General features: G+C 40.5%; 25 non-coding genes across 25 annotated transcripts; all 25 read left to right on the top strand.

The window, feature by feature from the left end:
- The first annotated feature begins 91 nt into the window (after window positions 1–91).
- Window positions 92–163, top strand: TRNAH-GUG (transfer RNA histidin (anticodon GUG)). The gene has a single exon. It is a non-coding gene; the product is annotated as a tRNA-His (tRNA).
- A 728-nt stretch (window positions 164–891) lies between these two features.
- TRNAH-GUG (transfer RNA histidin (anticodon GUG)) lies at window positions 892–963 on the top strand. The gene has a single exon. It is a non-coding gene; the product is annotated as a tRNA-His (tRNA).
- A 1208-nt stretch (window positions 964–2171) lies between these two features.
- On the top strand, window positions 2172–2243 carry TRNAH-GUG (transfer RNA histidin (anticodon GUG)). Its single transcript has one exon. It is a non-coding gene; the product is annotated as a tRNA-His (tRNA).
- An 89-nt stretch (window positions 2244–2332) lies between these two features.
- Window positions 2333–2404, top strand: TRNAH-GUG (transfer RNA histidin (anticodon GUG)). The gene has a single exon. It is a non-coding gene; the product is annotated as a tRNA-His (tRNA).
- Window positions 2405–2654: 250 nt separating this feature from the next.
- Window positions 2655–2726, top strand: TRNAH-GUG (transfer RNA histidin (anticodon GUG)). The gene has a single exon. It is a non-coding gene; the product is annotated as a tRNA-His (tRNA).
- A 901-nt stretch (window positions 2727–3627) lies between these two features.
- On the top strand, window positions 3628–3699 carry TRNAH-GUG (transfer RNA histidin (anticodon GUG)). Its single transcript has one exon. It is a non-coding gene; the product is annotated as a tRNA-His (tRNA).
- An 89-nt stretch (window positions 3700–3788) lies between these two features.
- TRNAH-GUG (transfer RNA histidin (anticodon GUG)) lies at window positions 3789–3860 on the top strand. Its single transcript has one exon. It is a non-coding gene; the product is annotated as a tRNA-His (tRNA).
- An 89-nt stretch (window positions 3861–3949) lies between these two features.
- Window positions 3950–4021, top strand: TRNAH-GUG (transfer RNA histidin (anticodon GUG)). The gene has a single exon. It is a non-coding gene; the product is annotated as a tRNA-His (tRNA).
- A 99-nt stretch (window positions 4022–4120) lies between these two features.
- Window positions 4121–4192, top strand: TRNAH-GUG (transfer RNA histidin (anticodon GUG)). The gene has a single exon. It is a non-coding gene; the product is annotated as a tRNA-His (tRNA).
- Window positions 4193–4452: 260 nt separating this feature from the next.
- TRNAH-GUG (transfer RNA histidin (anticodon GUG)) lies at window positions 4453–4524 on the top strand. The gene has a single exon. It is a non-coding gene; the product is annotated as a tRNA-His (tRNA).
- Window positions 4525–4623: 99 nt separating this feature from the next.
- TRNAH-GUG (transfer RNA histidin (anticodon GUG)) lies at window positions 4624–4695 on the top strand. The gene has a single exon. It is a non-coding gene; the product is annotated as a tRNA-His (tRNA).
- A 260-nt stretch (window positions 4696–4955) lies between these two features.
- Window positions 4956–5027, top strand: TRNAH-GUG (transfer RNA histidin (anticodon GUG)). The gene has a single exon. It is a non-coding gene; the product is annotated as a tRNA-His (tRNA).
- A 411-nt stretch (window positions 5028–5438) lies between these two features.
- On the top strand, window positions 5439–5510 carry TRNAH-GUG (transfer RNA histidin (anticodon GUG)). The gene has a single exon. It is a non-coding gene; the product is annotated as a tRNA-His (tRNA).
- Window positions 5511–5760: 250 nt separating this feature from the next.
- TRNAH-GUG (transfer RNA histidin (anticodon GUG)) lies at window positions 5761–5832 on the top strand. The gene has a single exon. It is a non-coding gene; the product is annotated as a tRNA-His (tRNA).
- An 89-nt stretch (window positions 5833–5921) lies between these two features.
- Window positions 5922–5993, top strand: TRNAH-GUG (transfer RNA histidin (anticodon GUG)). Its single transcript has one exon. It is a non-coding gene; the product is annotated as a tRNA-His (tRNA).
- Window positions 5994–6557: 564 nt separating this feature from the next.
- Window positions 6558–6629, top strand: TRNAH-GUG (transfer RNA histidin (anticodon GUG)). The gene has a single exon. It is a non-coding gene; the product is annotated as a tRNA-His (tRNA).
- A 564-nt stretch (window positions 6630–7193) lies between these two features.
- TRNAH-GUG (transfer RNA histidin (anticodon GUG)) lies at window positions 7194–7265 on the top strand. The gene has a single exon. It is a non-coding gene; the product is annotated as a tRNA-His (tRNA).
- Window positions 7266–7354: 89 nt separating this feature from the next.
- Window positions 7355–7426, top strand: TRNAH-GUG (transfer RNA histidin (anticodon GUG)). Its single transcript has one exon. It is a non-coding gene; the product is annotated as a tRNA-His (tRNA).
- Window positions 7427–7836: 410 nt separating this feature from the next.
- Window positions 7837–7908, top strand: TRNAH-GUG (transfer RNA histidin (anticodon GUG)). The gene has a single exon. It is a non-coding gene; the product is annotated as a tRNA-His (tRNA).
- Window positions 7909–8017: 109 nt separating this feature from the next.
- On the top strand, window positions 8018–8089 carry TRNAH-GUG (transfer RNA histidin (anticodon GUG)). Its single transcript has one exon. It is a non-coding gene; the product is annotated as a tRNA-His (tRNA).
- An 89-nt stretch (window positions 8090–8178) lies between these two features.
- On the top strand, window positions 8179–8250 carry TRNAH-GUG (transfer RNA histidin (anticodon GUG)). The gene has a single exon. It is a non-coding gene; the product is annotated as a tRNA-His (tRNA).
- A 411-nt stretch (window positions 8251–8661) lies between these two features.
- Window positions 8662–8733, top strand: TRNAH-GUG (transfer RNA histidin (anticodon GUG)). Its single transcript has one exon. It is a non-coding gene; the product is annotated as a tRNA-His (tRNA).
- Window positions 8734–8822: 89 nt separating this feature from the next.
- Window positions 8823–8894, top strand: TRNAH-GUG (transfer RNA histidin (anticodon GUG)). Its single transcript has one exon. It is a non-coding gene; the product is annotated as a tRNA-His (tRNA).
- A 249-nt stretch (window positions 8895–9143) lies between these two features.
- TRNAH-GUG (transfer RNA histidin (anticodon GUG)) lies at window positions 9144–9215 on the top strand. Its single transcript has one exon. It is a non-coding gene; the product is annotated as a tRNA-His (tRNA).
- A 99-nt stretch (window positions 9216–9314) lies between these two features.
- TRNAH-GUG (transfer RNA histidin (anticodon GUG)) lies at window positions 9315–9386 on the top strand. Its single transcript has one exon. It is a non-coding gene; the product is annotated as a tRNA-His (tRNA).
- Window positions 9387–9439: the final 53 nt, after the last annotated feature.

Here is a 9439-nt window from a genome sequence, read left to right as displayed (position 1 = left end):
CATTAAAAGACCCTTGGTTTTATTATTAATCTTTGTTTTTTCCTACTCAAACAAAAGTGTTTTTCATAAGAGAATTAGAGAGAGGGGCACAGCCGTGATCGTATAGTGGTTAGTACCTTGCGTTGTGGCCGCAATAACCCAGGTTCGAATCCTGGTCACGGCATTAAAAGACCCTTGGTTTTATTATTAATCTTTGTTTTTTCCTACTCAAACAAAAGTGTTCTTCATAATAGAATTACAGAGAGGGGCCCAGCCGTGATCGTATAGTGGTTAGTACCTTGAGTTGTGGCCGCAATAACCCAGGTTCGAATCCTGGTCACGGCATTAAAGGACCCTTGTTTTATTATTAATCTTTGTTTTTTCCTACTCAAACAAAAGTATTTACATAAGAGAATTACAGAGAGGGGCACAGCCGTGTTCGTATAGTGGTTAGTACATTGCGTTGTGGCCGCAATAACCCAGGTTCGAATCCTGGTCACGGCATTAAAAGACCCTTGGTTCTATTATTAATCTTTGTTTTTCCTACTCAAACAAAAGTGTTTTACATAAGAGAATTACAGAGATGGGCACAGCCGTGTTCGTATAGTGTTTAGTACCTTGCGTTGTGGCCACAATAACCCAGGTTCGAATCCTGGTCACGGCATTAAAAGACCCTTGGTTCTATTATTAATCTTTGTTTTTTCCTACTCAAATAAAAGTGTTTTACATAAGAGAATTAAAGAGAGGGGCACAGCCTTGATCGTATAATGGTTAGTACCTTGCGTTGTGGCCGCAATAACCCAGGTTCGAATCCTGGTCACGGCATTAAAAGACCCTTGGTTTTATTATTAGTCTTTGTTTTTTCCTACGCAAAAAAGTGTTTTTTTTAATAGAGTTACAGAGAGGGGCACAGCCGTGATCGTATAGTGGTTAGTACCTTGCGTTGTGGCCGCAATAACCCAGGTTCGAATCCTGGTCGCGGCATTAAAAGACCCTTGGTTTTATTACTAATCTTTGTTTTTTCCTACTCAAACAAAAGTGTTTTTCATGAGAGAATTACAGAGAGGGGCACAGCCGTGAACGTATAGTGGTTAGTACCTTGCGTTGTGGCCGCAATAACCCAGGTTCGAATCCTGGTCACGGCATTAAAGGACCCTTGTTTTATTATTAATCTTTGTTTTTTCCTACTCAAACAAAAGTATTTACATAAGAGAATTACAGAGAGGGGCACAGCCGTGTTCGTATAGTGGTTGGTACATTGCGTTGTGGCCGCAATAACCCAGGTTCGAATCCTGGTCACGGCATAAAAAGACCCTTGGTTTATTATTAATCTTTGTTTTTTCCTACTCAAACAAAGGTGTTTTTCATAATAGAGTTACAGAGAGGGGCAAAGTCGTGATCGCATAGTGGTTAGTACCTTGCGTTGTGGCCGCAATCACCTAGGTTCGAATCCTGGTCACGGCATTAAAAGACCCTTGGTTTTATTATTAATCTTTGTTTTTTCCTACTTAAACAAAAGTGTTTTTCATAATTGAATTACAGAGAGGGGCCCAGCCGTGATCGTATAGTGGTTAGTACCTTGAGTTGTGGCCGCAATAACCCAGGTTCCAATCCTGGTCACGGCATTAAAGGACCCTTGTTTTATTATTAATCTTTGTTTTTTCCTACTCAAACAAAAGTATTTACATGAGAGAATTACAGAGAGGGGCAAAGCCGTGTTCGTATAGTGGTTAGTACATTGCGTTGTGGCCGCAATAACCCAGGTTCGAATCCTGGTCAAGCATTAAAAGACCCTTGGTTCTATTATTAATCTTTGTTTTTTCCTACTCAAACAAAAGTGTTTTACATAAGAGAATTACAGAGATGGGCACAGCCGTGTTCGTATAGTGTTTAGAACCTTGCGTTGTGGCCGCAATAACCCAGGTTCGAATCCTGGTCACGGCATTAAAAGACCCTTGGTTCTATTATTAATCTTTGTTTTTCCTACTCAAACAAAAGTGTTTTACATAAGAGAATTACAGAGAGGGGCACAGCCTTGATCGTATAATGGTTAGTACCTTGCGTTGTGGCCGCAATAACCCAGGTTCGAATCCTGGTCACGGCATTAAAAGACCCTTGGTTTTATTATTAATCTTTGTTTTTTCCTACGCAAAAAAGGTGTTTTTGTTAATAGAGTTACAGAGAGGAGCACAGCCGTGATCGTATAGTGGTTAGTACCTTGCGTTGTGGCCGCAATAACCCAGGTTCGAATCCTGGTCACGGCATTAAAAGACCCTTGGTTTTATTATTAATCTTTGTTTTTTCCTACTCAAACAAAAGTGTTTTTCATAATAGAATTACAGAGAGGGGCCCAGCCGTGATCGTATAGTGGTTAGTACCTTGCGTTGTGGCCGCAATAACCCAGGTTCGAATCCTGGTCACGGCATTAAAAGACCTTTGGTTTTATTACTAATCTTTGTTTTTTCCTACTCAAACAAAAGTGTTTTTCAAAAGAGAATTACAGAGAAGGGCACAGCCGTGATCGTATAGTGGTTAGTACCTTGTGTTGTGGCCGCAATAACCGAGGTTCGAATCCTGGTCACGGCAATAAAAGACCCTTGGTTCTATTATTGATCATTGTTTTTTCCTACTCAAACAAAAGTGTTTTTCATAAGAGAATTACAGAGAGGGGCACAGCCGTGATCGTATAGTGGTTAGTACCTTGCGTTGTGGCCGCAATAACCCAGGTTCGAATCCTGGTCACGGCATTAAAAGACCCTTGGTTTTATTACTATTCTTTACTAATCTTTGTTTTTTCCTACTCAAACAAAGGTGTTTTTCAAAAGAGTATTACAGAGAAGTTCTCAGCCGTGATCGTATAGTGGTTAGTACCTTGTGTTGTGGCCGCAATAACCCTGGTTCGAATCTTGGTCACGGCATTTAAAGACCCTTGGTTCTATTATTAATCTTTGTTTTTTCCTACTCAAACAAAAGTGTTTTACATAAGAGAATTACAGAGATGGGCACAGCCGTGTTCGTATAGTGTTTAGTACCTTGCGTTGTGGCCGCAATAACCCAGGTTCGAATCCTGGTCGCGGCATTAAAAGACCCTTAGTTCTATTATTAATCTTTGTTTTTTCCTACTCAAACAAAAGTGTTTTACATAAGAGAATTACAGAGAGGGGCACAGCCTTGATCGTATAATGGTTAGTACCTTGCGTTGTGGCCGCAATAACCCAGGTTCGAATCCTGGTCACGGCATTAAAAGACCCTTGGTTTTATTATTAATCTTTGTTTTTTCCTACGCAAAAAAGGTGTTTTTGTTATTAGAGTTACAGAGAGGGGCACAGCCGTGATCGTATAGTGGTTAGTACCTTGCGTTGTGGCCGCAATAAACCAGGTTCGAATCCTGGTCACGGCATTAAAAGACCCTTGGTGTTATTATTAATCTTTGTTTTTTCCTACTCAAACAAAAGTGTTTTTCATAATAGAATTACAGAGAGGGGCCCAGCCGTGATCGTATAGTGGTTAGTACCTTGAGTTGTGGCCGCAATAACCCAGGTGCGAATCCTGGTCATGGCATTGAAAGACCCTTGTTTTATTATTAATCTTTGTTTTTTCCTACTCAAACAAAAGTATTTACATAAGAGAATTACAGAGAGGGGCACAGCCGTGATCGTATAGTGGTTTGTACCTTGCGTTGTGGCCGCAATAACCCAGGTTCGAATCCTGGTCACGGCATTAAAAGACCCTTGGTTTTATTATTAATCTTTGTTTTTTCCTACTCAAACAAAAGTGTTTTTCATAAGAGAATTAGAGAGAGGGGCACAGCCGTGATCGTATAGTGGTTAGTACATTGCGTTGTGGCCGCAATAACCCAGGTTCGAATCCTGGTCACGGCATTAAAAGACCCTTGGTTCTATTACTAATCTATGTTTTTTCCTACTCAAACAAAAGTGTTTTACATAAGAGAATTGCAGAGAGGGGCACAGCCGTGATCGTATAGTGGTTAGTACCTTGCGTTGTGGCCGCAATAACCCAGGTTCGAATCCTGGTCACGGCATTAAAAGATCCTTGGTTTTATTACTAATCTTTACTAATCTTTGTTTTTTCCTACTCAAACAAAAGTGTTTTTCAAAAGAGAATGACAGAGAAGGGCAGAGCCGTGATCGTATAGTGGTTAGTACCTTGTGTTGTGGCCGCAATAACCCAGGTTCGAATCCTGGTCACGGCATTAAAAGACCCTTGGTTTTATTACTATTCTTTACTAATCTTTGTTTTTTCCTACTCAAACAAAAGTGTTTTTCAAAAGAGAATTACAGAGAAGGGCACAGCCGTTATCGTATAGTGGTTAGTACCTTGTGTTGTGGCCGCAATAACCCAGGTTCGAATCCTGGTCATGGCATTAAAACACCCTTGGTTTTATTATTAATCTTTGTTTTTTCCTACTCAAACAAAAGTGTTTTACATAAGAGAATTACAGAGAGGGGCACAGCCGTGATCGTATAGTGGTTAGTACCTTGCGTTGTGGCCGCAATAACCCAGGTTCGAATCCTGGTCACGGCATTAAATGACCCTTGGTTTTATTACTAATCTTTTCTAATCTTTGTTTTTTCCTACTCAAACAAAAGTGTTTTTCAAAAGAGAATTACAGAGAAGGGCACAGCCGTGATCGTATAGTGGTTAGTACCTTGTGTTGTGGCCGCAATAACCCAGGTTCGAATCCTGGTCACGGCATTAAAAGACCCTTGGTTTTATTACTAATCTTTACTAATCTTTGTTTTTTCCTACTCAAACAAAAGTGTTTTTCAAAAGAGAATTACAGAGAGGGGCACAGCCGTGATCGTATAGTGGTTAGTACCTTGTGTTGTGGCCGCAATATCCCAGGTTCGAATGCTGGTCACGGCATTAAAAGACCCTTGGTTTTATTAGTAATCTTTGTTTTTTCCTACTCAAACCAAAGTGTTTTTCATAAGAGAATTACAGACAGGTTCACAGCCGTGATCGTATAGTGGTTAGTACCTTGCGTTGTGGCCGCAATATCCCAGGTTCGAATCCTGGTCACGGCATTAAAAGACCCTAGGTTTTATTATTTATCTTTGTTTTTTCCTACTCAAACAAAAGTGTTTTTCTTAAGAGAATTACAGAGAGGGGCACAGCCGTGATCGTATAGTGGTTAGTACCTTGTGTTGTGGCCGCAATAACCCAGATTCGAATCCTGGTCACGGCATTAAAAGACCCTTGGTTCTATTATTAATCTTTGTTTTTTCCTACTCAAACAGAAGAGTTTTACATAAGAGAATTACAGAGAGGGGCACAGCAGTGATCGTATAGTGGTTAGTACCTTGCGTTGTGGCCGCAATAACCCAGGTTCGAATCCTGGTCACGGCATTAAAAGACCCTTGGTTTTATTATTAATCTTTGTTTTGTCCTACTCAAACAAAAGTGTATTTCATGAGAGAATTACAGAGAGGGGCACAGCCGTGATCGTATAGTGGTTAGTACCTTGCGTTGTGGCCGCAATAACCCAGGTTCGAATCCTGGTCACGGCATTAAAAGACCCTTGGTTTTATTATTAATCTTTGTTTTTTCCTACTCAAACAAAAGTGTATTTCATGAGAGAATTACAGAGAGGGGCACAGCCGTGATCGAATAGTGGTTAGTACCTTCCGTTGTGGCCGCAATAACCCAGGTTCGAATGCTGGTCACGGCATTAAAAGACCCTTGGTTTTATTAGTAATCTTTGTTTTTTCCTACTCAAACAAAAGTGTTTTTCATAAGAGAATTACAGACAGGTTCACAGCCGTGATCGTATAGTGGTTAGTACCTTGCGTTGTGGCCGCAATAACCCAGGTTCGAATCCTGGTCACGGCATTAAAAGACCCTTGGTTCTATTATTAATCTTTGTTTTTTCCTACTCAAACAGAAGAGTTTTACATAAGAGAATTACAGAGAGGGGCACAGCCGTGATCGTATAGTGGTTAGTACCTTGCGTTGTGGCCGCAATAACCCAGGTTCGAATCCTGGTCACGGCATTAAAAGACCCTTGGTTTTATTATTAATCTTTGTTTTTTCCTACTCAAACAAAAGTGTATTTCATGAGAGAATTACAGAGAGGGGCACAGCCGTTATCGTATAGTGGTTAGTACCTTGAGTTGTGGCCGCAATAACCCAGGTTCGAATCCTGGTCACGGCATTAAAAGATTCTTGGTTTTATTATTTATCTTTGTTTTTTCCTACTCAAACAAAAGTGTTTTCATAAGAGAATTACAGAGAGGGGCACAGCCGTGATCGTATAGTGGTTAGTGCCTTGCGTTGTGGCCGCAATAACCCAGGTTATTAAAAGACCCTTGGTTTTATTACTAATCTTTACTAATCTTTGTTTTTTCCTACTCAAACAAAAGTGTTTTTCAAAAGAGAATTACAGAGAAGGGCACAGACGTGATCGTATAGTGGTTAGTACCTTGCGTTGTGGCCGCAATAACCCAGGTTCGAATCCTGGTCACGGCATTAAAAGACCCTTGGTTCTATTATTAATCTTTGTTTTTTCCTACTCAAACAGAAGAGTTTTACATAAGAGAATTACAGAGAGGGGCACAGCCGTGATCGTATAGTGGTTAGTACCTTGCGTTGTGGCCGCAATAACCCAGGTTCGAATCCTGGTCACGGCATTAAAAGACCCTTGGTTTTATTATTAATCTTTGTTTTTTCCTACTCAAACAAAAGTGTATTTCATGAGAGAATTACAGAGAGGGGCACAGCCGTGATCGTATAGTGGTTAGTACCTTGAGTTGTGGCCGCAATAACCCAGGTTCGAATCCTGGTCACGGCATTAAAAGATTCTTGGTTTTATTATTTATCTTTGTTTTTTCCTACTCAAACAAAAGTGTTTTCATAAGAGAATTACAGAGAGGGGCACAGCCGTGATCGTATAGTGGTTAGTGCCTTGCGTTGTGGCCGCAATAACCCAGGTTATTAAAAGACCCTTGGTTTTATTACTAATCTTTACTAATCTTTGTTTTTTCCTACTCAAACAAAAGTGTTTTTCAAAAGAGAATTACAGAGAAGGGCACAGACGTGATCGTATAGTGGTTAGTACCTTGCGTTGTGGCCGCAATAACCCAGGTTCGAATCCTGGTCACGGCATTAAAAGACCCTTGGTTCTATTATTAATCTTTGTTTTTTCCTACTCAAACAGAAGAGTTTTACATAAGAGAATTACAGAGAGGGGCACAGCCGTGATCGTATAGTGGTTAGTACCTTGCGTTGTGGCCGCAATAACCCAGGTTCGAATCCTGGTCACGGCATTAAAAGACCCTTGGTTTTATTATTAATCTTTGTTTTTTCCTACTCAAACAAAAGTGTATTTCATGAGAGAATTACAGAGAGTGGCACAGCCGTGATCGTATAGTGGTTAGTACCTTGCGTTGTGGCCGCAATAACCCAGGTTCGAATCCTGGTCACGGCATTAAAAGACCCTTGGTTTTATTACTAATCTTTGTTTTTTCCTACTCAAACAAAAGTGTTTTTCAAAAGAGAATTACAGAGAGGCGTACAGCCGTGATCGTATAATGGTTAGTACCTTGCGTTGGGGCCGCAATAACCCAGGTTCGAATTCTGGTCACGGCAATAAAGACCCTTGGTTCTATTATTAATCTTTGTTTTTTCCTACTCAAACAAAAGTTTTTTACATAAGAGAATTACAGAGAGGGGCAAAGCCGTGATCGTATAGTGGTTAGTACCTTGCGATGTGGCCGCAATAACCCAGGTTCGAATCCTGGTCACGGCATTAAAAGACCCTTGGTTTTATTATTAATCTTTGTTTTTTCCTACTCAAACAAAAGTGTATTTCATAAGAGAATTACAGAGAGGGGCAAAGCCGTGATCGTATAGTGGTTAGTACCTTGCGTTGTGGCCGCAATAACCCAGGTTCGAATCCTGGTCACGGCATTAAAAGACCCTTGGTTTTATTACTAATCTTTACTAATCTTTACTAATCTTTGTTTTTTCCTACTCAAACAAAAGTGTTTTTCAAAAGAGAATCACAGAGAAGGGCACAGCCGTGATCGTATAGTGGTTAGTACCTTGTGTTGTGGCCGCAATTGCCCAGGTTCGAATCCTGGTCACGGCATTAAAAGACCCTTGGTTCTATTATTAATCTTTGTTTTTTCCTACTCAAACAGAAGAGTTTTACATAAGAGAATTACAGAGAGGGGCACAGCCGTGATCGTATAGTGGTTAGTACCTTGCGTTGTGGCCGCAATAACCCAGGTTCGAATCCTGGTCACGGCATTAAAAGACCCTTGGTTTTATTATTAATCTTTGTTTTTTCCTACTCAAACAAAAGTGTATTTCATGAGAGAATTACAGAGAGGGGCACAGCCGTGATCGTATAGTGGTTAGTACCTTGAGTTGTGGCCGCAATAACCCAGGTTCGAATCCTGGTCACGGCATTAAAAGACCCTTGGTTTTATTATTAATCTTTGTTTTTTCCTACTCAAACAAAAGTGTATTTCATGAGAGAATTACAGAGAGGGGCACAGCCGTGATCGTATAGTGGTTAGTACCTTCCGTTGTGGCCGCAATAACCCAGGTTCGAATGCTGGTCACGGCATTAAAAGACCCTTGGTTTTATTAGTAATCTTTGTTTTTTCCTACTCAAGCTAAAGTGTTTTTCATAAGAGAATTACAGACAGGTTCACAGCCGTGATCGTATAGTGGTTAGTACCTTGCGTTGTGGCCGCAATATCCCAGGTTCGAATCCTGGTCACGGCATTAAAAGACCCTAGGTTTTATTTTTTATCTTTGTTTTTTCCTACTCAAACAAAAGTGTTTTTCATAAGAGAATTACAGAGAGGGGCACAGCCGTGATCGTATAGTGGTTAGTACCTTGCGTTGTGGCCGCAATAACCCAGGTTCGAATCCTGGTCACGGCATTAAAAGACCCTTGGTTTTATTACTAATCTTTGTTTTTTCCTACTCAAACAAAAGTGTTTTTCAAAAGAGAATTACAGAGAGGCGTACAGCCGTGATCGTATAGTGGTTAGTACCTTGCGTTGAGGCCGCAATAACCCAGGTTCGAAATCTGGTCACGGCAATAAAGACCGTTGGTTCTATTATTAATCTTTGTTTTTTCCTACTCAAACAAAAGTTTTTTACGTAAGAGAATTACAGAGAGGGGCAAAGCCGTGATCGTATAGTGGTTAGTACCTTGCGTTGTGGCCGCAATAACCCAGGTTCGAATCCTGGTCACGGCATTAAAAGACCCTTGGTTTTATTACTAATCTTTACTAATCTTTGTTTTTTCCTACTCAAACAAAAGTGTTTTTCAAAAGAGAATTACAGAGAAGGGCACAGCCGTGATCGTATAGTGGTTAGTACCTTGTGTTGTGGCCGCAATAACCCAGGTTCGAATCCTGGTCACGGCATTAAAAGACCCTTGGTTCTATTATTAATCTTTGTTTTTTCCTACTCAAACAGA

The sequence above is a fragment of the Phalangium opilio genome, unplaced genomic scaffold, assembly GCF_054372755.1.
Source record: "Phalangium opilio isolate 3A_F unplaced genomic scaffold, DU_Popi_V2 ptg000017l_1, whole genome shotgun sequence".
Classification (NCBI taxonomy): Eukaryota; Metazoa; Arthropoda; class Arachnida; order Opiliones; family Phalangiidae; genus Phalangium; species Phalangium opilio.
The sequence above is the reverse complement of the archived record's forward strand: the minus strand, read 5'-3'. Positions and strand labels throughout refer to the sequence as shown.